The 25,147-nt window shown below is 37.2% G+C and overlaps 1 long non-coding RNA gene and 1 pseudogene across 1 annotated transcript in view; both read right to left on the bottom strand.

The window, feature by feature from the left end:
• LOC140605468 (uncharacterized) overlaps nucleotides 1–25,147 on the bottom strand; it is a 652,182-nt gene that overhangs the window by 52,666 nt on the left and 574,369 nt on the right. The window lies entirely within an intron of this gene.
• Nucleotides 8,721–12,166, bottom strand: LOC140605352 (small ribosomal subunit protein uS10-like; annotated as a pseudogene).

Here is a 25,147-nt window from a genome sequence, read left to right as displayed (position 1 = left end):
TTGCTTACAGCAGGGAGGCAGCCGTATTCTTGGTTAAAAGGTATTTTGTAGCAGCATTGGGAACAGCTGCAACCACTCTGGAAATGACAACTATCAGAGAAACAGTGCACATGTACATCAAGTTAAGATCTGTTTACACCAGCTACAAGCAGAAGAGCAATGCTAATACAGCCAATCTGCCTCTGCACTATTGGAAGAAACCCGAAGGAGAGGAGAAGACCTTTTAATGAGACACCATGGTGCTTCCACCACTCAAGCCAGATGAGGCAGATTGCTCTTATTCCCAGAATCCCTGTTATCTCCCACTGCTGACTGCACATTCTGTGTGTGCTTGGCTGACAGGAGAAAATTGCAGGTTGAAAACCCATGCCTAGTGCTAGAAATGAGAAATGCCTCATCTTCCTAAACCCAAACGTAGGGTAGAGAATAATCAACCCCTCCAGTTTTCATCTTCTCCAGAGAAAGGAGAGGAAGACTCGGGCAAGTTCTTCTGTATGATAGCAACACAACAATAGAAGAGCTGCACAAGACCCCCCACATCCTGCCTGATACTCCATGCACGTCTGCAATGAGAATCAATCCACCGTGGATCCCAGGTAATTATGACTGAGTGTGAAAGGGTGAAAAAGGACAGATCCCAAGGTATTCATTATTTCTGTTGCAGATTATTCAGGAACCTGAAGTCAATCATTTAAATTAAAAAATCACAGAAAGGGCTGGTAAAACAGATGGAGTCATGTCATGCATATGACAGGAAGTACTAATGGTAGGGGGCAGATTTAGAAAAAAAAAAAGAAAAGAAACACACAAAACCACAAACAAGGAGTTAACGTTGCATTGTGTTGGAGCAGTCCCTCAGAAAAGAGGAGCACGCTCACCCGATCACTGATGGGAAAAGAGGGCTGATTTTAAGAAGTGTGGTTAATTAAACTGGCAACACATCACAACAACACAATTCAAAGATAGTAGAATAAAAGAGACACCCGGGGTATTCTGAACTGCACTACCTCTCCACCTCTGTTCAGAGACAGAGCCACTTGGGAGAGTCTCAGAAGGTTGGTGGGAATGGAAATCCCAAGAAGTTACCAGATGACAAACACGGCCAAAAACAAAGCCATGGCTCGGATGCAATGGCCAGGGTTTCAGAGGATTGTCTCCATTCACACAGATTTCTTTCCCTTGGGACACTTGGGTGGCTCAGCTGTTGGGCATCTGCCTTTGGCTCAGGACAGGATCCTGGGGTCCTGGGATCGAGTCCCACATCGGGCTCCCTGCATGGAGCCTGCTTCTCCCTCTGCTTGTGTTTCTGCCTCTCTCTCCCTCCGTGTCTCTCATGAATAAATAAATAAAATATAAAAAAAAAATTTCTTTCACTTGACACACACCTTATGGAAGCAATTTAAGTCATGTGTTCGACATGCTATTAAGGGGGGAAAAAACCAACGGCCGACACGTTTAAACAGCTGAAACCTTAAGATGCAAATATGGAAGGCCACTATCACCAAACCCCAGGCCTAAAATATCCCAGAACACTATGCTGAAATGCCTTGAGGGGAAAATCAAAGAAATCTTTCATCACAAGAACTAATAAAATGCTTGAAAAAGATTATTACAATAACAAAATCACCCCCTGCCTCCCCCCCGACACACACCCTGTGTTCGTGCTCTTAATTTTATAAAGGTGTCTGTGTCTCCCTCAAGGATAGTTTTGTGTCTAAGAAGAAACGGGGTGGGGGCGGTGGGCAGGGGGAGCCAGAGTATGAAATCACTGTAGCTTAATGGGAGGAACCAGAAACCAAATACATGAGATATGGTAACTTATACTGACGAGTTGGATTTCCCAGAGAGAGAGAGAGAGAGAGAGAGAGAGAGAACCAAATTGTGCAAATAGTATAACAAGAAATTGGGGTGCTTAACAGCTTGTTTTTCCTGTCTGCCCAGATCTATTCAGAATGCAACTGTTACCTTTGCAGGTGAAGCACATTAGCTAACAAAGGTGTCATTAGTTTCCCTTAATGTACTGGGAATAATTCACAAGCTAACAGCGTTCATCGGTGGCAGCTCTCAAATGACATCATTGTCCCTCCCCTGCAGCAGTGCATCTGCGAAGAGATTTCATGAATGCAGTTTTATTCTGCTGCCCAGAAGTTATCAGCCTGGTAAAGACATTAGGGGTCATGATCCTGCAGGCAAATGTTAAGGAACAATTTTCTTGGCACCTCTCTAGCAGTTTGCTCTATTAAAATTGAATTTAAAAGAGGATTTTGAAAAAGGCTTCGGCCATGCTCACACCTGGACAACTGCCCAGTACTGAGGGCTGATTCATGCCATCCTGTCTGGCCTTGGATATTCTAGAGAATGAATATGATTTTTCCCCATGTAAAACTGGATGTTTTAATAAACGTTCATTATATCTGCATTCTTTTCTAGCAGCTATTTGGACAGGAAGGCATAGTAGGTGGTTTAGCTTCATGAGAAGGCAGGAAATAGCACAGTGTTTAAACTCAACTGAACTGAGAACAGATGTGATTATTACAAGTGATTTTAAAGGGAGGCTCTCTGTTAGAAGCAGCAATTAGATTGGGGGATGTGTCTTCTAGAGGTAAAAAGGATGTATAATAGGTTCTGAAGAAGCTTTATGGGCAGAGAAAAAAAAAGTTTCCAAGAGACCTGTTTCAACTAATTTCTGCTTTTCCTACTCGCTCATCCTAGGAAGCTTTCCTCTGAGGCAGAAATGACCCAACGTGGTTTTCTTAGAATGGTTTTCTTACTCGTAACATTTCAAAAACAACTCGATGAAATAGTTCCCTCTGTTGGTTTTAGGTAGATATATAGATAGAAAAGATAGATTCCGGTATTTTTGAAGTGCTATGGTATGTTTTTGGATAAACCGACATGTGGATCATCAGATACTATGTGGGAAATAGAAACTGGTTCCTATTTATTTATGTATTTGGGAGACTGAGAGAGAGCATGAGCAGAGGGTGAGGCAGGGGAGAAATAGACTCCTTGCTGAGGGCAAAGCCCCATGTGGGGCTCGATCCCACAAACCTCAGATCACAACCTGAGCCAAAATCAAGAGTCAGATTCTTAACTTACTGCACTACCCAGGCTCCCTGAAACTGGTGTTTTAATTAAAATGCTATTATTTTTGAACTGAGAAGCTGGCTGGCATACGGCTCTCTGGGGACTTTGGCTACTATTAGTTTGGCATTATTTTCACAGGGGGTGAAATGAAAATCTTTTACTGAGGTCTGATGGTGAAGTTGTTGTTTCTCTTTTTAGTTGATTACAGAAAAATGAGGTTACTCGTGCTAGTTGTAGGCCACTCTATGTTTTTTTCTATGACAATTAAGATAATATATGTGAATAGTCCTTGAGACTCTCTTCCTGTGCGGGTGGGGGGTATATCAATTACTAAGCGAGATCACCCCAAATCATTATTTTGAGGACTGAAAATTAACTTGTAATATTTTATACCTTTTACTCACATACGAATCTAATAATAGCTACATAAGCATTTTTTTTCTTTCCTAAGTAAGGCATTTCTAAAAATGCTTTGGAAGTCTAATATATAAATATCTAATATACTGAAGTGACCATGCTAATGGAATTTAAAGGAAAGTGACTATTACAAAGTCACACATGTTTGCACTTAAAGGTTTGCAAGTCCCTTCCCAGGAAGGGGTAGGTGAGAATTTTCATAGATCTTCACTGGGAAATGGGAAACAGAGAACAGCATTCAAGCACCGACTTTCTTCCAACCCTGCAGGAGCTCAGGCAGCCGGCCAGTAATCGTGGAAACTGTCTGCTGGAATGGGACCTCAGGCGAAGACACAGGGGTCATCCCCTCTCATTTCTGTCTCCTTCTCTGCATACCTAACCCCCTGCTCCACCAGGTGAGGACATTCCTCTCCTTGTACACCAGAGGGACCAAAATCCCAAGCACATGATAACCCCCAAGTAGCACTTGGTAGATCGCAAAGCCCACTTCTGAGTCTGACCATGTCAATATGAAACATGTGGAAACCTCTACATTGTGGCAAACATAGAATTTTACAAAACTAGGGTAGAGGTGGCTCAGTGGGATAAGGGTCTGCCTTTGGCGTAGGTCAGGACCTTAGGGTCCTGGGATGGAGCCCGATGTCGGGCTTCCTGCTCATGGGGAGTCTGCTTCTCCTTCTACCCCTCCCCCTTGCTCATATTCTCTCTTTCTCTCTCTCACGCTCACGCTCACTCTTTCAAATAAATAAATAAAATATTTTAAAAAGTTTAAAAAATATGTGAGGAAACTGAGCTATCACAAAAATTTTACTGAAGTATCAAGTAAGACACTGCTTATTTTTCAATATATATAAATGAAAAATATATAGATACATATGAAAGTCCAGAAAATGGGACAGAGAAGAGATCCAAAGATTAGAGACTTAAAGCCACTGAAATAGTATGATTTTAATAGGCATGGAAAAGCACAGAATTAAAGTACTTATCTGAGAAAAAACTTTATTTCTATCATTCTCCATGCCTTCTTTTAGTGATACCCATGTCTGGAAAGGCTTATTATTCACTCCACCTACTTTAAGAAATAAGTCAAAACCTGCACAAATCATCTCGTTAGTTAAGCTGAGCACTGAAATGCAAATTCTTTCCTCTTACCTGAAATTTGAAAATAACGTTATTAGTGAGTACCTATTCAATGACTCTGTGATATATAGTCACATACATTCACTTTTTCTATGATATTTTCATTTAGAAATCATTATCCTTTCTTAAGTGTCCTAGAATTTGAGAGACCAATTGAGAAAAATGTTTTTAAAATTCAAGCAAAGGGTCAAATCAAATATATAGGTGAATGTATGTGTAGCTATAGATAGATAGATGTATAGATAGAAGTTAGATAATATTAGGACAACTGGGAACTTTTCTTCAAAAAAAAAAAAAAAAAGAACACCTGGGTGGCTCAGTGGTTGAGCGTCTGCCTTTGACTCAGGTTGTGACCCTGGGGTCCTGGGATCAAGTCCCACATCGGGCTCCCCACAGGGAGCCTGCTTCTCCCTCTGCCTGTGTCTCTGCCTCTCTCTCTGTATGTCTCATGAATAAATAAATAAGATCTTTAAAAAAAGTGAACAGGAGAAATCTCCAAATAGTGTTTGAGATTCTAGTCTGACCTCACTATTCTTATTTGGAATTATGGAATATTAACTGTTCACAGTTTAGAGATTTTCAAGAACTTGCATAGAATAGGTAAAAGCATTTCTCAATTGAAATATTTCTCTGATTAAAAAAAAAAAGGTCTACACCTCAGCTTTCAGTTTCTAAAGATGCTAAAAATGAAGATTGAATTTTAATGTTGACATTGAAAAACATTCTCCATTAATCATCCATTGGAATTAATGGCCTCATGCCTCAAAGTATCATGTTTTATTAACATTTATTTTACTGTGGTTCCAAGGACTATGCCCAGCTGTATCTATGCTTTATTCCATTAAATGTTTATTATGTGCCTGTAATTATCTCAAGATCCCAAAGATTCATTTGCTCTCTCTAGTTCATTTTCAGTCCAAATAGTATGTCCTTTGAGAAATAGCCAACATGGCTCCTGCAATAAGATTTGGGAGATAGTACAGAAATGCCTGTTAAGGGGGCAGCTATAGACTAATGCCCCAACCGTTCTATCAGTCACATTAGGATTTTTCAAGAATAATGATTTTGTGTTATAACTGATATGTTCAATCAATGACATATATAGAGAGAGACCCAAGGGATAGAGAAACAGAGAGAGAAAGAGAACACAAGCACAAGAAAAATCGACAGAGACCAAGACTTCTTTATACAGCAGGGAAAGATACTCAAGTCATTTTTTTTTTTTCCTTCCTAGGCAAAAGGCCTCTTTGCATGAGGTTCATGGCAGCTCAGTAGAAAAAGGTCAGTAATTTCCTCACCCCTGATTCTATTTGACTGGACTCCAGGGAAAGCTGCTTGAGGTATAATCCCTTTGCCAAGATGCAATGAATGCAAAACCTTTACTGTCTACTCCTGTGGTTACAATTCATAAAGCCAATCCTGGAGACAAGCTGTAGTCTGTTGTCTGTAGTAAGAATTGTAAATGAGCTGCTGAGACATCCTGCTTAGGGAATTCCGTTCAAAAAGGTTAAGTGTAACTTGCCCTTTGGATTAGTCTGAACATCCCCATTATAAAAGTTGCTGAAACTAGTAGGCAGAAATAAAAGTTTCGGAAAAAAAAAAAAAAAAAAAGAAAGAAAGAATGATAAGCATGCATTCCTGGAAGGCAATGCAGAAATGTAAAATCAGGCCTATGTTCTCAGTAAATACTTATAAAATTATATCTGTTAATAGGTTAAGTAATAACATCATATTACTTGCTAGTAGAGAAAGCATATATGAGTCAAAAGTTCATTTCAGAAAATAAATTCTAAATTATTATTACTATTAAGAAACATATTAGATGACTCAGAGTATACAGTTCACAAATTACAAACTACACATCCACTCTTTTAAGTATTTTTTTAAACCTGTAAGATGATATTTAAATTAAAATATATAGTTTTAAACATTTCTAGGTTTTTAGGATTCTGATTTTTAAGGCATGACCTCATTCCAACACATAAGGGAAATGCTATAATTAAGATTGCCTGCCTTTTTAAAAATTTTATATAGAATGAATAATTTTATAATGCTAATATATTGTTACACATAGGAATTTTAATAATAGTACAGAAGTATAATAAAAAATAATGGTCCCAGCTGCATCCTTACCCATCCCCAGTGCTGCTTCCCAGAGGCAACTACTTTTAACTGTTTTTGCTTCTAGTTCCTCTGGTATTACTTCCATATCTCTAGGTAATTTCTTGATTCATTAATATTAATCACTGTGTGTATGTATGTGTGTATATATATCTCTATATGTCTATTTCTGCTATGATAGGTAAGAATTAGCTGGTTTCTTTCTTTCCTGTCCTCCTGCCCACTTATGTTGCTATTTTTATTTAATTCCTTTAGTGTTTACTGTTGAACTTTTAATAATATACTTAAAACAGTGTTAAATAAATCAAGCAACACTGTGCAAGATGAAATTCGGGATCCTGCGGCACCTGGCTGCTCAGTGGTTGAGCAGCTGCCTTTGGTTCAGGGCGTGATCCTGGGGTCCTGGGATCGAGTCCCACATCGGGCTTCCTGAGTGGAGCCTGGTTCTCCCTCTGCCTGTGTCTGTGCCTCTATCTCTGTGTCTCTCACTAATAAATAAATAAAATCTTAAAAAAAAGTTATGGATCCTAACTTTCCTTCCACCTTTCCTCCCAGCAGCATGGGGTCAGCTGCACAAAGTTTTACACTGTAATAGCTGATAACATCCACACTGCTTTGTACCATATAGTTACATTATTTGTTCACAGATTAATACAAAATACTGAAAATCATTTAGCAGCATTTATACCATTTTGACTATGAGAATATCATTCCATGTTTCTCTTTCTAGGATACGATAGTCATGGCCTTTCAGCCAGTCTAAGGAGAAGGTTCAAATGGATTCTCTAGAGGTCACTCAAAATAAATGTTCCCTCATTTTTGGACTATCAATTACTAGCATGGTTTTATTATTTTGTGTATTTGTTATGTATACATTACTTTCAAAAGTATAAAGTTGTATTTTTCTTAAGATAAACATCATGTTTCTATAATCTGTCAGATTCTCATTCATTCTGTTTGATATCCACTTCATTTTATTTCCTTAAACCCAGTGACTTCCTTTTCCAATTTGTTCTTAAGTATTTCAAGTTTGGACCAAGGCTATTTGAGTAGTTTTTCTTCTTCCTAAAATTTCCAGGTGCTTTGTTGTATTCTTATATTCTGTATATCATCTTATGTTGTGCACTTGTGCTTTTATGCATTTCAGCCAAGAAGTTTTTGTTTTCTGTTTTGTTTTATTCTATTTGGCAAGAGAATTTGAGACATCTTTCTTTAGCTCTTGGAAAGTTTTCTTGTATTATTTCTTTGATAATTTTTGTACTTTTGCTATCTTTGTTGTTTCCTTCTGGAACCTATATTAGTTAAAGGTTGAGTGTACTGGATTGATCCTCCTATTTTTAAAATTCATTTATTCATGAGAGACATACAGAGAGAGAGGCAAAGACACAGATACAGGGAGAAGCAGGTTCCATGCAAGGAACGCACTGTGGGACTCGATCCTGGATCCTGGGATCATGCCCTGAGCCGAAGGCAGACACTCAACTGCTGAGCCACCCAGGCATCCCGATCCTCCTATTTCTTATGGTTTAATATTTAAGTTGCCTTTAAAAAAATATTCTACATTCTGGCAACCTCGCCCAATTGTATTTTCCACCATATATATATATATATATATATATATATATATATATAAATTTTTATAAAGAAGTCAATTTTTTTTTTAAGTTTTTATTTATTTATGATAGTCACAGAGAGAGAGAGAGGCAGAGACACAGGCAGAGGGAGAAGCAGGCTCCATGCACCGGGAGCCCGATGTGGGATTCGATCCCGGGTCTCCAGATTCACACCCTGGGCCAAAGGCAGGTGCCAAACTGCTGCACCACCCAAGGATCCCAAGAATTCAATATTTTTAAGTTCTTTTTTTTTTTTTAATATTTTTAAGTTCTAAAATATTTTCTTTTTTTCTGTTCACTTTTCATAGCATCTTTTTTTTTTAAACAACTGATAAGCATTTATTAAAAAAAAGGTTGATTTAAGCCATCTGCAACAGTGCCTTCAACCTCAACTCCTGGCTCAATACTAATGGAAGTAATCTGCTTAACATTCTCAGAAGGACTGTGCAAATAAATCAACGAAACCTTGTGGAGCCTCATCTGGAAACAATCCCAATTCTTAGAACCTTCACCACAGGAGTTTTTCTTTTGGTGATTCTCAGAGTCTTGGTAGGCATCTCCACTGGTCCTTTCACTATGAGATTCTTTTCCTTTATGCCTCTGATCAAATTAACACATACCTTCTCCAAAGATTTTACATGGCGGCTAGAGTAATTTTAATTTGGTGAGTCACTAGCTCTGGTCCCATGGGTATCTTCTCTGTGTCTTTTTCCTAACCAACTTGTTCCTCAGAGTGAACAGTGGTGAGTCAGGAGCAGGAGTGAGGTATCCAGAGCTCCATGTAGCTGCTATGGCAGCTGTCTTCCTCTTCGTAGCATCCCTTCTTAGTCTGTGCTTCCTCTGATGGGATTTTTCTTAGGTTGCACAGTGTTCAGTGACATTCTCAGAGTCTCACATTTCTGCCTATCTTGTAAGCAGAGGCACAGGCTTCCTTCAGCCCACATTATCTTTTTAAGAATGTTTAGAAAAAAAAGCTTTGGAAGATAAAGTCTCCCTTTAGGGGGGAAAAAAAAAGGTAGGTTTTTTAAATTATCCAATATAATGAAGATAATGTTGACTCACTATTTTGATAATGTCAAGCAGGCTTATTGCCTGATTTCCTAAGATCAGAGTTTCTCTCCTGGAATTCAACCCATTTTGCGGGCAGGTGTCACTTGGCCCTGTTAGTATCAACTTCTGGGGATAGGGGACTTAAGAAATGGGTAGAAAAATGTTCATATTCTGTCTATAGCTATTGTTGTGAGTAATAAGCAGAAGTGCAGAAGTCTCATGTCCTTTTCAGCATCTCCCAATCATGGCAGACTAGTCAAGGCAAGTAGGGTAAAATCACATTCTTCAGAGATCTTGACATATATTATCTTTATCTTCTGTTCTTTTTTTTTTATTATTATTTCTCTTTCCTCTGGAGAATATACATATTCTTCTTTTCTCTATCTGATTATATGTAAAAATGGGATAAATAGAATTTTATATCTCACTATCTCTATAAGGAGCTTAAAAATAGCAAACATTTGAGGAGGGGGAAGAAATTTTACTGATTTTACTTTGTTTTGAATAAAGAAGCCTCACTGTGAAATGTGCAAAGCTATGCTCTGAGATATTAACATTCCTGCTGGACTAGTTATAAATTAATTTAGAGAATTTTATTTTTTGTTTTGTTTCCCCCCCCTCTCAACAGTAGAGGTTTGGCTTCAGGGCCTTCTGTAAAGGGGGAGTGTGAAGGAGAGTAATGCAAGTTTGATGAGAGTTAACTCTTTACCATAGAAGTCTACAGCCAACTCTAGTATAAGTATTTATGTGCCTCTTTATTTATAAATAAGTCATACATATTTGTATATGCACATTTTTGGACAGTTTTGTTAATGCCCTAATGTTAATGGCATTACTTATAATGAACTCACCCATAACACAGTGTTTCTAATTTCCTTCTGCAGAGAACTAACTACTTTAGACTAATCTTTCCCCCTCTTTCTCTAACATCTATTCATTTAGTCAACCATGAACCATTCCCTGAGCAAAATAAGAGACTGGACAAAGTTAATGAGAAACACTAGAAATCCTAAATGTAAATGTTTGTTTCATTATTTCTCCATCTGTTCAGTCACTTGTTTTGCTTTGATTTCTTTCTTTTCAAACAGATGATCTGAGGCTTCCTTCTGACACTAGGTTATTTGCAATACCTGATTTCTTGAGCATTGTTAACTCTCATCTAAATGACTCAACTTGAACTTATCTCACCCAGGAACTACAAAAGGAAATATGCCTTTCAGGAATATGACTGTCTCTATATGATATCACTTGGAGGGATAATTGTAAAAAGTTTAAATATGCCCATTATTGTATATTCGACCTAAAGGACTTTCTCCATGGAACATTCAATAGTATATATCATTATACTTAAACCCTCCACAGAAATAGTGATTTTAATACTGCCATTTGTATGTTTGATGATCCACAAATCCTAGGGTCAGCATGATTTACTTAATTCCATGCCATTATCTCTTATTTTACTCACATTAATCTAAGTAATTCTGCTACCACCTCAAGCCAGTCCTAGAAGTGTTCTCATTTCAATTAAGTCTTTTAAGTGTTTTTAAACTGTCATTTAGCCATATTACACCTTAATTGTTTGTGTTACTCTTCCATGAAATGTTTCCAAATGGTTTTTACTGTGCCTGAAGGGATGGAAAAGGCCTTGGATAAAGTCATCAAGTTATGTAGAATTATTTGATGGATTGCAATGACCAGCAGGGTTTCTTCCAAAGTCTTAATTATCATTATACTTGATCCAATTAATCAAAACTATTTTTCCTATTGCCTTGAACAACATTGACCATTAAGTGTTAGAATTATTCTGTCTCAGGATAATAAAAATTGCATTATATGCATTTACTGTCAAGTTAAACTAATTCTGATAGAACTCTTGCCTAGTGTACTCTTTCCCAAAGTCTTAGAATATTGTCATCAATGTTTACAATCTAACTACTACTATTTTTCCTAGTACTGTATTTTTTTCTTTAACGATGTGAGGATTTATCCATCCTTCTTTTAATACAGTACAAATTTCAAATTAAACCAACCAATTTCTTCAAGTGTATATTAAGCACTTTTTGTATGCAGGGCACTAATACTAAAGGATTCATGGGTTTTTGTTTGTTTTTGTTTTTGCTTTTTTCTCTTTAGAGTCTTAAAATGTGCCTTTTTGACCAGAAGATTATACTGTTTCATGTCACCCTTCTGTTCCAATTCTGCTTATTTGTTTATTTTGCTCTAATGGTCTCCTAGGTGGTTCCTGGCCTCCAATCTCACCCCTCTCCAACCGATTCTCCACTCGGCTCACAGCAATCCTGCTGAAACTCACAGATGACACATCATAATCCAACCCAAGCTCCTTGCATGTCTCCCCTTCTAAAGCTGCTTAAAATCTACCCACTGCTATTCCTTAATCCTTTCCCATTTGTAAAATGCAAGTGATAATGAATTGGGAAATTGTCCAAACATATTATTTTTATTCCCACGGATGAGTCTTTCTACACCTAGCCCATCTGCTAAAACCACCTCTGACTATGAGTTTTCTGACAAGATCCTCAGTGATCCCTGCCTACATTTCTATCATTTCCTACATCATTTACTACACTGTAGTTTATTGACCTCCATGATATTCCTCAAAGTTAAGCATATTCCTGTCTCATGGCCTTTACCTTTGTTGCTTCTTTTCCTGCAGTCCATATTCCCCATTTGCATGTTTTCCCTTTCCTTTCAGGATCACTTCCTCCGAGAACCTTCATGATCAATCCCCCTTTCTAAAATCCCACTGTGTGTGTGTGTGTGTGTGTGTGTGTGTGTGTGTGTGTATTTTATGTGAAGAGTGGCTAATGTTTTCTTCATGGTACTTATGAATCCCTAATATGTTATAGATAAATTACTGTTTATTTCTTGATCATGAATGTAAGCTTTATGAGGATAGTAAGTATCCTGTTTGACTGGCAATGGTTTGCCTATGAATCCTACTAACATTTGGCTCTTGCAGGGGTTTGGCAAATTTAGGACTGATGAATGAAATAAATGTCAATTTTTATTTACCATTTAAGCTCCACTTTAGTATAATCTCACTTATCAAAACTCACTTGACTTATCACAATACAAATTGAACTATATATCTTACTCCTTAAACTTCTGTAATGCCTATCTTAATACTACTTTCCATAATTGACGTGCAGCGCTTGGGCTGATTTTTATCTAGCTTCTTAAGTCTGATCTATCCTCAAAACACTATGACACATATTTACTACCAGAAATGTAGGATTTGTTCTTTGAGAAATATGTGGATGGAACAGAACAGAGACCCAGAAACACACCACACAGATGTAGTCAACTGATTTTGACAAAGGAAGAGAGATAGTGTTTTCAGCAAATGATGCTGAATGTCCATATGCAAAACAAATGAGCCTTACATCCTTCACAAAAAATTACTTGAAATGGATTGTAGACTTAACGGTAAAAATGCAAAACTATAAAACTCCTACAAGATAACACAGGAGAAAGTCTAAATGACATTGAGTACGGCGATGACTTTTTAGATATAACAGCAAAATAGGATTGACAAAAGAAATCATGATCAGCTGAATTTCATAAAAATTAAAAACTTCTGCTCTGTGAAAGACAATGTCAAGAGAATGAGAAGACAAGCCATGCTGGGAAAAAGATATTTGCAAATAACACAACTGATAATGGACTGTTATTCAAAATATATAGTGTCCTCTTAAAATTCAACCGTAAGAAACACAATCCAATTTAAAAATGGATCAATGACCTCAACAGATACCACACCAAAGAAGATACACAAATTGCAAATACACATATGAAAAATTCTCTCCATCATCTGCCATCAGGGAAAGGCAAATGAAAACAAGGAGATACTATCAGATAGTAGTGGTAGGAATACGGTAGGTGTACTACCACACAGCTACTAGAATGGCCAAAGTCCAAAACACTGACAAGACCAAATGTTGGTGAGGATGTAGAGTAAAAGGAATGTTCATTCATTCCTGGCAGAAATACAAAATCATCCAGTCACAGTGGAAGACAGTTTGGTGATTTACTACAAAACTGAATGTATTCTTACCATACATTCTAGCAATTACACTACTTGGCATCCAACAAAAAATATGCATGTGAATGTTTTTGGCAGTGTTCTTCATGACTGCCAAAATTTGGAAGCAGCTAGGATGGCCTTCAGTAGGTGAATGGATAGACAAACTGTGGTGTGCTCAGAAATAAGAATATTATTTAGCAATAAAAAGCAATGTACTATCAACCTTAAAGGCATATTACGGAGTGAAAGAAGCCAAACTGAAAATACTATGTATTGTATGATTCCAACTATATGACACTGTGAATTAGGCAAAAACTAGGAGCTAGTAATGTATCAGTGATTGCCAGGGGTTGAGAGGAGAAAGAGGAACAAATAGGTTTATTATAATAAAGGATTTTTACGGTAATTAAACTAATCCATATGATATACTATCATGATGGAGACATGTCATTATAAATTTGTCCAAAGGGATCCCTGGGTGGCACAATGGTTTGGTGCCTGCCTTTGGCCCAGGGCGCGATCCTGGAGTCCCGGGATCGAATCCCACATCGGGCTCCCGGTGCATGGAGCCTGCTTCACCCTCTGCCTCTGTCTCTACCTCTACGTCTCTCTCTCTCTCTGTGACTATCATAAATAAATAAAAATTAAATAATTAATTAATTAATTAATTAATTAATTAATTTGTCCAAACTCATAATGTAAAACACCAAGAGTAAACCCTAATATTAACTCTAGATTCTGGGTAATAACAATGTGTCAATATAAGTATATCAATTGTCACAGACGTGGCTCCCTCACAGAGGTCTTGATGTAATGGGGGGCGAGGCTCTGGGCATGTGTGGGAAAAGACAGTGAATATCTGTAACTTCCTCTCAATTTTGTTGTGAATCTAAAACTGTTCTAAAAAAATAAAGTATTAAAAAAAAGGAAAAATTGGGGTATCAGCAAAAGCTAAATAGTTAACTATAATCTATCTCCCTTTCTCTCTCTCTCTCTCTCTTTTTTTTCTTTAGCAATCTTACCTGCAGGTAGCAGTAACCAAAACTTGGTGTTCATTCTCCATGTTTTAAACTGATTTGCATTAATTGTAGGCCTTTCTCTTCAACTTATTGATGCAAAGCCATTTAAATATCCAGTTTCAGATTTTATTTTTGGTTTTTGTGTTGGTGTATTTTTAGAGAGGCTGGTGGCTTTAAAAACCATTATCAGTATTTTTTTTTTCCTATACCCTAGTGGATAAAAGTGTGAGATGATGAGAAGAAAAAAAAAAAAAAGGTCATTTCTGAGGCAAAATGCCCATCTGTCTTCAAAAAACTTTTGTTTTACAGATACTAGAAAACAAACAAAAAAAAAAAAAATGAAGAAAAATATTTTTGGGGTTGGCTGGTTGGTTTAGACTATTAAAAAATCTAAAATATCAGAAAACACATTCTTCTTAGGGTCTGTATTTAAAATGTTTTAATTATGTTCTTATTTTATAAAAATACATTTCAAGGTTTAAATTGTGTACATATAATTTTTATAAAATCTTGCAAAATGCTTGTCTTTTGAAAAACAAAAGAGAGAAGCTATGAAGACTTTTGCCGTTTTAAAAGTTTTCTTCCAAGTATGCTAAAGAAACAATCTGAGGGATCCCTGGGTGGCGCAGCAGTTTGGCACCTGCCTTTGGGCCAGGGCGTGATCCTGGAGACCCGGGATTGAGTCCCACGTCAGGCTCCCTGCATGGAGTCTGCTTCTCCCTCTGCCTATGTCTCTGCCTCTCTCTCTCTGTGTGTGACTATCATAAATAAATAAAAATTAAAAAAAAAAAAAGAAACAATCTGAGTTTAAGGCAAAGATTGGATGAAGATATATGTTATAGTCCACAGCCAAAAAAGATTTTCAGTGTGTAGATTTGGAAATGTGTAAAACTGCAATACCTTGTTATTGTGATTTTTCTATTCTTTCGTATGGCCTTAGAGCTTTTTAAAAATGCAATCACACTAGGAAATTTAAATCAGGATGTGTGAAAATAGTGATGAACATTTAATAGCCTGACCAGAAACCATGAACTTGAATATTTGCATTTTCTTTTACAGATTCCTAGTATTTTTGTTTTTCCTCAACTATATATTAGTAAGCAGCCAATGTTCTGCAATTTATACTCTCCCCTATATAGACTTTCCCCTGGTTGTTTTTATTCTCTTATCTGTAATTACAACTCTGATCACTCTATTTCCATAACACCTATCTTTCCATAGTTTTTAACTCTCTTCCTGAGGTTTTTAATACATTTCCTTTTTATTTTTTTTTTATTTATGATAGTCACAGAGAGAGAGAGAGGCAGAGACACAGGCAGAGGGAGAAGCAGGCTCCATGCACTGGGAGCCTGATGTGGGATTCGATCCCGGGTCTCCAGGATCGCGCCCTGGGCCAAAGGCAGGCGCCAAACCGCTGCGCCACCCAGGGATCCCTTTTAATACATTTCCAATGGCCTATTTGTCATTTCCACCTGTAGTCTTTATTAACCAGTTTCAAAACTGACTCATATTCACTTTCTAAGCCACTTCTCCTCAAACTTCATGATTTCTGTGCCTTCTACAATATTTCCAAGGAGAAACCCATGAATAGTTGGATATACTGGAATATTTCTCCTATGGAAGTTACATCTATTCTTCAAAGATTCTAAACTTCAAACTCTTTCAGGAAGTTTTTCTTATTCTAAATGGTTGTCACTTCTTCATGCTTATACCACAATAAAAAGTTTATATGTCACATAGGTTATGATTTTAAGATATGCTTTTCATATTTTAGATTATGAAAGAAGTTGGGAAATTACAGAATGCTACATAGTTCTCTATGTACTTGGCTTATTTTAAGCTGCTCAAAATTTCATTGAGTTTAAGGATTTTCTTCTAATCTTGAATTCCTATAATGCCTATCTGGATACTACTTTTCATAATTAATATGCAGTTCTTGTATTGCATCACCTGATTTAGGTTAATTTTATGTGAATATAAAACAAAGTTTAGTAATTGATATATTTTAGATGTCATTCCTTAGATAGTCTTAGATTATACCTATGTACTACAATACAATTAAGAACAATTTAAATCAGTAATACATTCAACAAATATTTGCTAATACATTTACTAAATATATTTAGTAATATTTACTAATATTTTAGCAGCTAGAATACATACTATAGATATTTATTTCATAAAATGTTGACCAGAAAGTTGATTTAATTTTTCACTTTCCTACTGGCTGTCTTACTACTATGTTTACACAATGAATATATGGTTAGAACTGTAATAAACTACGTCAGAAATGTCCTTTTTTTTTAAGTATTGTTTCATGGAACATACTTGTTATATAAGCCGGTATAGAACCTTGGGAAACAAGTTCTATACTAATGAGTTTCATTATTATAGGATGCAAATTCCTTGTGGATAAGGATCGAGCCTTATCTTTGTTTGTTTTATGTCTATCACTAAGCAGATACCATGTCCAAAAGTAAAAACTCAAAACATGGTGTTGAATGGATTAATGAATGATGAGAGGAAAATTTTTATCTCTTCCTCAAATACAGGCATGAATAATATTAGCAGCCAATTCATTCCTCAAAAGATAGAAAGGAGAAATATTTAATTCTTATACACATACATACACATACACACATACTTTTTTTCATTTCTCAAAATTGTAAAGATCGTATTGTCCCAGGGAGTGGTGACCATAAGCACATGTAATTACTACCCATTGGTATTCATGAATTTGATTCTAAGATAACAGATACCATTCCTGACTAAACACTTCAATTTTCGAAATGCTAAGAAAAGTATCACTGACAAAGAAGTTGACCTTCGGTTCAATCTACACTACAAAGTTGTTTTCCAGTTTACAAGAAATGAGAGGCAAATGAGTTAAGTAACACTGTCAGGAAGCAAACACAAAACTGAAATGTGTGAAATTGTATAGAATAGCAGATCTGGTTTCTTTAACAAGTTAATGGCATGAGAGAAAAGGAGAGAGGGGACAATTTCTCTAGATTAAAAAGTACTTAAGAAACGTAACAATCAAATGTGATGTGTGAACCTTACTGGGATCATGATGCAAACAGACTGACTATAAAAATGTATTTTTAGGAAAACTGGGGAAACTGAATATGAGCTATATATGAGCAGATATTAGGATATCTTATAAATGTAGTTAAGTGTGATTAAGTAGGAGAACTTTTCTGGGGGGGGATTTACACTGGCATGTATAGGTAAATAGACAAGATGGCTATGATTTACTTTAAAAAGCTTTGGCAAAACAGAGTTGGACTAAGGAGCCTCTAAGAAGCAAGAGCGGCAGCATCTTGATAGTTACTGGGTCTGGAAGTAGCTCATTGTTCTGTGGTTTCCTGTGAAAAGGCTTGAAATCTTCCAAATCAAAACTTTATAGAATAGTGCCCGGGAAAAAAAAAAAATCTCTATACATTTTAATTTGAAGTATGTTACACAAGGATGTTATTGACTGGCCACTTGGAACAGGAAAGATATATTAAAACAAACAGAACAGGCAGGTAAAGATGGTTGGGTGGCTTGCTTTAATTCCTGAGGGGCAGATTCTTTTTCACTGTATTCTCTCAAGTCCGTGAGAGCCAACAGGCAGTGTGGAAAGCCAGAAGTGTAACAGATTTGTTCTTCCACTGTGGCCAAATGCAAAGACAACAGAAGAGGAAAGAGAGAGATGTGATGTAGGGTTTATTGGAAATAACAGAGTATTAAAGAAATAGGTAGCCTTGCTGTGACTAAGATGGGGAAGCTGGGCCAGCTAGAAAGTTAAGAACAAACTGTAAAAAACATTTTATATATCAAACCCCTTCTTAATCTGTCCATAACCTTAGATATGTCATATCATTAGGTGTCAATTTAGGATGAAAATAAAGAGAATATCCTTTATTTAAAGGATTTATTTATTTATTTGAGAGAGAGAGGGAGAGAGAGGGAATAGAAGAGGACCAGAGGGAGAAGGAGAAGGAGAGAATCCCAAGCAGACTCTCTGCTGAGCATGGAGCTGGATGTAAGGCTTGATCTCATGACCCTGAGATCATGACCTAAGCCAAACTCAAGAGTTGGATGCTTCACCAAATGTGCCACCCAGGTGTGCCAAGAATATCCTAATAATCATAATATATGTGACATTTTATTTTTATTTTTTATTATTTTTTGTTTGTGACATTTTAGACCTTTACTACTGTTAAGTATTGAAATGAGCCCTTTTATTTATTGTTTTACTTAGCACTTAACATCTGTAGGCAGACAGTAGAGCACCATTTCAAAGACAAGAAAATGAAGGCTACCAAAGTTTAAGAATTTGCTTAAATCACCCATCCATAGCATAGGCAGGATCTGGACACAGATCTATCCAGCCTGCAACCATTTGCATCTGACCTCTATAATATAGTAATTATCATAATCCAACTTAAAATTAAAATTGGTGTATGTTAGTTAACCTGTATTTAAAATGCATTTATGATTTTTAAAAAGATATATCAGATTCACATTTCTAATATGTTGCTCAACACGAGTCATTTTTAAGACCATAACTATAGTTCAGTTGTTACACAGGTATTCCAATATGATTTTATTTTCTTAAATAAAGGCAATAATTAGGGAAACCTTTTTTTCCTCTCAGTTAAGCACAGAGAGGTTTCAATCCAAAATGCCCAAACCCTAAACCAAGTGGTCCTTCTTCAAAACTGAAATGGTATTTATTATTTTAGGTTCAATTATTTGAAAAATGCGTGAGAATCTTAACGCTGAACTGAAATTGAAAGTGCAAAAAGGAAAGGATGGGACACATGCTCCTGACCTGCTGCAGCAGAGTGCTCTGATTTCATTATTGGATGTCTCACTTGGAACCTGGCACTGACCCTGGCAAGTTAGGCCTCCAGCAGTTAAGGAAAAACCACTGCCTAATGCAGCAGGGAAAGGTTCCACTCAATCAATCCTGCTAAAGTCTCTCTTCACAGGTAAGAAGAGGTCAGTGTTACTGAACCACTATGTTGTCAATTAGACAGTCATTAGGGTCAACATCAATTGCAAGTAAAGGGAAAGTAATAGCTTTACTGTTAAATGCAGATTAGGAACTCTTTCTCAGGCAGGCTGTCTAAAGAAACACTTCCGCAGGACTCCTCCAGCAGAGTTCTACTAAGCCTCTGTCTTGCCAACACATCACGGCGTGATGGTGCATGTGCACTGAAGGACTGCCTCAGTGGGTCCTGATGGATGTTGGCTTAACTGTGGGATGGTACACTTTAACTGACACCTCCTCTCAGGTCAGCCTGCAAAACATCCTGCCTTGGAATGGGCTGACCATTTTCTCACCCCCTACTGTAATGACTTGGGCAGAGGATTCCTTAAGGCAAATGCTGGGTCCTTGAGTGTGGTTTTTATAATATGGTAGGGCAGCCCATACAATTTAGGTAATATATTTTTTTTTTCTGGCTCATCAATGTAGGAAAAGTGTTTGAAGTGCTTAAAAAGAGGTTGACTCAGGAGTAATATGTAATAGAGGCTGAAAACCAGAAATGATTTTCTCCATAAGGTAATTAAATGTCTGCCTTGGGGCCAATGGGAAAACAAACATTTTTGAACTTTCAGTTTTCAAAATAGACCACTGATCATTTGCTACTCTTGGAATCAGTCCATGAGTCACAATTCTGGGAATACCACTATCCAGGATATGTGCCTTTTGGAATAGCCTCATCCTACCACAGTGTAGAAACCACTGAACACCACATTCAAGTGCTGCCCTCAGCCTATATGCAGACACTTTCACAAACCAGAAAATAATCAGTCTCTGATTCTCATTGTTATCCTTCCCTTAGAGACAAATGGCAAATACGATATTTTACAGTTTATTTTGAAGTGTATTTATTTGAGAGAGAAAGAGTAAGCAGGATGGGGGAGGGTGAGAGGGAGAGGGAGAAGTAGACTCGCTGCTGAGAGTGCAGCCCAATGTGGAGCTTGATCCCACAACTCTGAGATTATGACTTGAGCCAAAACCAAGAGTTGGGATACTTAACTGAGTCACCCAGGCATCCCGATATTTTACATTTAAGTTCATGCACATGGTGCCATTGTCCAAAGGTAATGATTTTTATTGATTGATTGTATAATGATTTTCAAAATGCTCACACATATTTCATTCCAATAAAATCATTTAATTTACAGGGCACTGGAATGTCTCAGTTAAGCATCTGCCTTCAGCTCAGGTCATGATCTCAGGGTCTTGGGATAGAGCCCCATATCAGGCTCCCTGCTCTGTGATGAGCCTGCTTCTCCCTCTGTCTCTGACACTCCCCCCTGCTTGTGTGCTCAATCTCTCTCTCTCTCATTAAATAAATAAATAGAATCTTTAAAAAAAATCATTTAAGTTAAAGAGGGAAGCTTGCCATCCTAAATTTATGATAGAAAATTAATTCAAAGTAAAGTACTTATTTTTACCTTAACGCTTAATAATAAATCTAATAGCTAACTTTTGTTGTGCACTTACTATGTGCTTTATGTACGTGAATTTGTTTAATCATCACTATGGAATAATTAGAAAGAAATCATCTTTGAATTTAAAATTAGAATTTTTGGTATTAATTTGTTGGTATGGAGGTGCTTCAGAAAATACTGGTCAGAAGTTGAAGCTCTTGAGCAGACTAAATGCCACCTCTTTCATGTACTATTTGGGCACCTCTCAGAAATGTGATTGAATTCTCTGTGCCTCAATCTGTAAATGTTTAAATTGGGAGTACGGTTCTACTTCATAGGGTAAATGAGAATACCATATACATTTCTAAGCATAGCACCTGAATAAGGTGGTTGCTCAGTAGACATCAGCAGTGAGGAGTATGCTTCTCCCCTTCTCCCTCTCCCTCTGTCCTGCCTCCTACTCACATGTGTACGAGTATACATGCACTCTTTCTCTCTCAAATAAATAAATCTTAAATATATATATATATATTATCACTTGTTTCTTCTACACTCCACTAGGTCTTGGACTACAGGTAAGTTTGGACTCACAGGATACTAGTACTCAGAGTGCATTTTTTTTAACATCTACAGGTCCTTGAATCCTTAGTAATCTGAACCCATCTAAACAAATAGGCTAGTAAAGAGAGAGAGAGAGAGAAAAAAAAAAAGATAAACTTTCTTGTAATGGTGATCATAAAATATAGATAAAAATAATTCTAAAATTACTCTGCAAATAAATGAGAGCATATTATTCCATTTAGATTAATTCACTTGCAACAGAAATATGACAAATCCAGACACTTACTCATCCATTGAATCATTTTACATTCACTAAAGCACAAAGGTCCTTTGGGCCCTTGGCTGGAAGTTGGGGAATGCTGAAATGGATAAGACTTAGGCTGCGATGCAATGGAGTCCCCAGACAAACACAGAAGGCTTCTTTGAAAACAATGTGGGAAGTGCAATGACAGAAATATCCACCGGCTACTCCAGCAGAACTCTACCCGGGAAGATCACAGCAATTTCCATGAAGAAACTGTGAATGAACCAGGTGGGAGTTGGAGAGGTAGGGAAGGTGAAGAAAAGACCTGCAAACTTGGAGGCAGGTTGAAACATTGTCACCGAGGTGAGAGATGCAGGGTTTGTGCAGAAAAAATCAGGGATTCTCTGTTGATAGAGTGGCAATGCCCGGCCAAAGGAATGAGCAATGAGGTTGGGCAAGACACAAGCTTTGCTCTGCTATGTGAAGGGGAATAGCTGGTTTTTTATCAGGATGGCAGTAGGCAGCCAATCAGGATTCAAGAGCAGGTGAGTGACAAGGTGAGACGTGTTTTTCTGACCAATTATTTGACAGCTCTACAGAGGTGCACTAGTGGCACAGTAGTATGTGACAAAGGTCCAGGAGAGGGAGGAGTTAGGAGGTATTGCACTGGTTACCTGAAGGTTTTTCAGAAAAACTTGGGAGAACCCTGGCAGAAATTGAGAGGCAGAGATAACACAACTCATGACACACAGAATCGTGACTATCAAATAACAGCGAACTACCTATATGAGATAGCAATTTAGACAAAAACTATGTCTGGTTAATGAAGGATTCATTCAGTCATGCTACAGCTATGAAAAGAACACAGTCTGGTTCACAGCAGGATTTGTTCTAAGACCACCTTTGAACAGACTCTGGCTGGGCCTACTCAATATGCTCAGCTGTGAACATTGCCTCAGAGTTTTTCAATCTCACGTCTACTGAAATTTTGGTCCAGATAATTCTTTGTCTTGAGGGACTCTCCTATGCATTGCAGGATATTTAGCAGCAGCTCTGGTCTCTACCCACTCAAGACCAGGGGCATTCACCTAGTTTAAACACTAAAATGGCTTCAGACGTAGCTAAATGTCCCCTGGGGGCCAAAACCAAGTGGCCTGTGGTTTAATGTATCTGAAAAGTATTACAATAGTGTAGCTACCCCAGTTCACACCAGACCCAAGTTAGTTCTAAGAATTCTATAGGATAGTGTCTGTGTTTAGGGCACAGTGAAGGTAATGGTGGATCACTACTGGGACTCACAAAGAACTCATTCCATAACTGCTGCTATTTTAGGGTCTTTTCATCATATGAGCTTATAGTTTATAACTGAACAATTCATTAAAAATAACTAATGCAAATCTTACGCTTGATGCCTCTTTAAACAATCAAAGGTTTTATTTTATGTAACTAGAACAGCATATGACTTCTTATTATAAACACACCTAGAAATGGTTTTTAAAGTTGGGGGCACCTGCCTGGTTCTGTCAGCAGAGGATGCGACTCAATCTCTGGGCCATGAGTTCAAGCCCCATATTGGGTGTGGAGCACACTTTAAAAAAAAAAAAAAAAAAAAGCTTCCACACGAGTACAAATTACTAGATTGCCTATTCACTGCCTAACTTATTAAAGCAGAATTTCTGAGTCCAGAGCTTCTCTCCATCAGAACGGTATATATAATGGTGCGGTTTTCTGATATTTCGATTAATGTTACTACAACTAAGCCGTACATGTACCAGAAAAATCCCAGGAGAGAAATTTGAGTTGCTCCTAACTGACCTGACACTTTGAGCTCCACTGGCAGTTCCCGTGGTCATAGCCACGGTAACTCTGATAGATGCATTCAGCAGTGAGGGTCATTATTAACTTCCCTGGAGATTGGACTCAACTCCCAAAAAATGACCACAAATTCCATATACCAATAGCGAGGTAGGATTACTAAGTAGGTTAGCAGAGCCTCAAACAGCCTTTATAGCTTTATCATATCCAAAATACAGAAAAGTTTGCAACAATTCCTGCATTTTTCAATGTACATCTAGAATAATACGGTTGCTTCTGATGGCCTGTTTTATGAAGGGTAAATAGACGTGTGTCCAGAGAAGAACCACCAGAATAGTAAGTGTCCTAGAAGATACACTTGCTATTCATCACATCTCACTTATTAATACTGGCATAATGTGTGCAAACCCTATTCAGCAACAAAGAGAACTCACTACGGTAGAAATAATGCCATATGGTTCTTCAAAATATAGTTGGGTAAAATCCCGAAATACAAAGAACATATAATTTGATGCAAAATGTGGCAGGGTGGCATACAACTGAGATATAGTCTTTGGTGAATGTCAGTGAGTCTGAAAATATTTCATACGTGGGCAGAGTGAGTGTGTTCGGTGTTTTTAAACCAGGTTATTAATGTGTCTCTTGAATCCCCTCAAAGATGCCTGCAACTGCTTGTTGCTCATTTCACTCTGAGCTGACCTCGTTATTTTTTGGGATTAACAATACTGAGCACCAACTGAGATGAACTATTCCATGTAAATAACAGAAAAGCCTATACGAGCCCTTCCCCATGGGCTTACAGGCTTCATCTTGAACCAGGATAAAATTCACATTATGGCACAGAAAAATCAGTGCAGGGGATTTTTTAAAGGCTAAAGGAAATGAACGTCACAATGAAGGTTTTGCTGATTCTAAACTTAATTTAACCATAACATATAAGTGTATGCAGTGGCCCTCTAGTATTATGTATTTCAACATTATTTAACAGAAAAAAAAAGTTGCTTGTAGTGATAGAAACTCAAACCTACATATGAGTGCTTCACGTGAAGCATAATCAAAGACTGTGTAGCCATTATAAAATAGTTTTAAAAAATCCATAAGCACAAACAGTGACATATAAACATGAGAATAGATTATATTCATCAGAAAGCATTAATTCGATTTAGCGGTTTCCAGATGATTCACACACAATACGTTTCTTTCTCTGAAATGTCTCTAAGTACTGTGGCTTGCAATTTTTCTCCTGGTAGACTTGTGTCACTTTGATATTCACTGCACATTTTTATACTCCCTTATTTTCCTTCACTGATAGAATAAATATTTCCAAGAAGATTATTCGTCTTTCCTACATCCTTTTGAATTTAGAACTACTTAAAATCTATTTGAGTGTGTTGAAAGAAAAAGCTCTTTAAATTATAAATCTTACTTGATTATCTCAAAGATTTTTATTTAATATAAATGCAAGCCAAAGGGAAATAAGAACTACCAAAATATTATCAAATATGCAATGTGCAATAGAGTTCCTTTATTAAAATCACCAATTATTATTTCACATAAAATTTAATTGAGGTCATTACCCTCCTGGCAAGTTATTTCAAAA

The sequence above is a fragment of the Canis lupus genome, chromosome 15 (assembly GCF_048164855.1).
Source record: "Canis lupus baileyi chromosome 15, mCanLup2.hap1, whole genome shotgun sequence".
Taxonomy (NCBI): domain Eukaryota; kingdom Metazoa; phylum Chordata; class Mammalia; order Carnivora; family Canidae; genus Canis; species Canis lupus.
The sequence above is the reverse complement of the archived record's forward strand: the minus strand, read 5'-3'. Positions and strand labels throughout refer to the sequence as shown.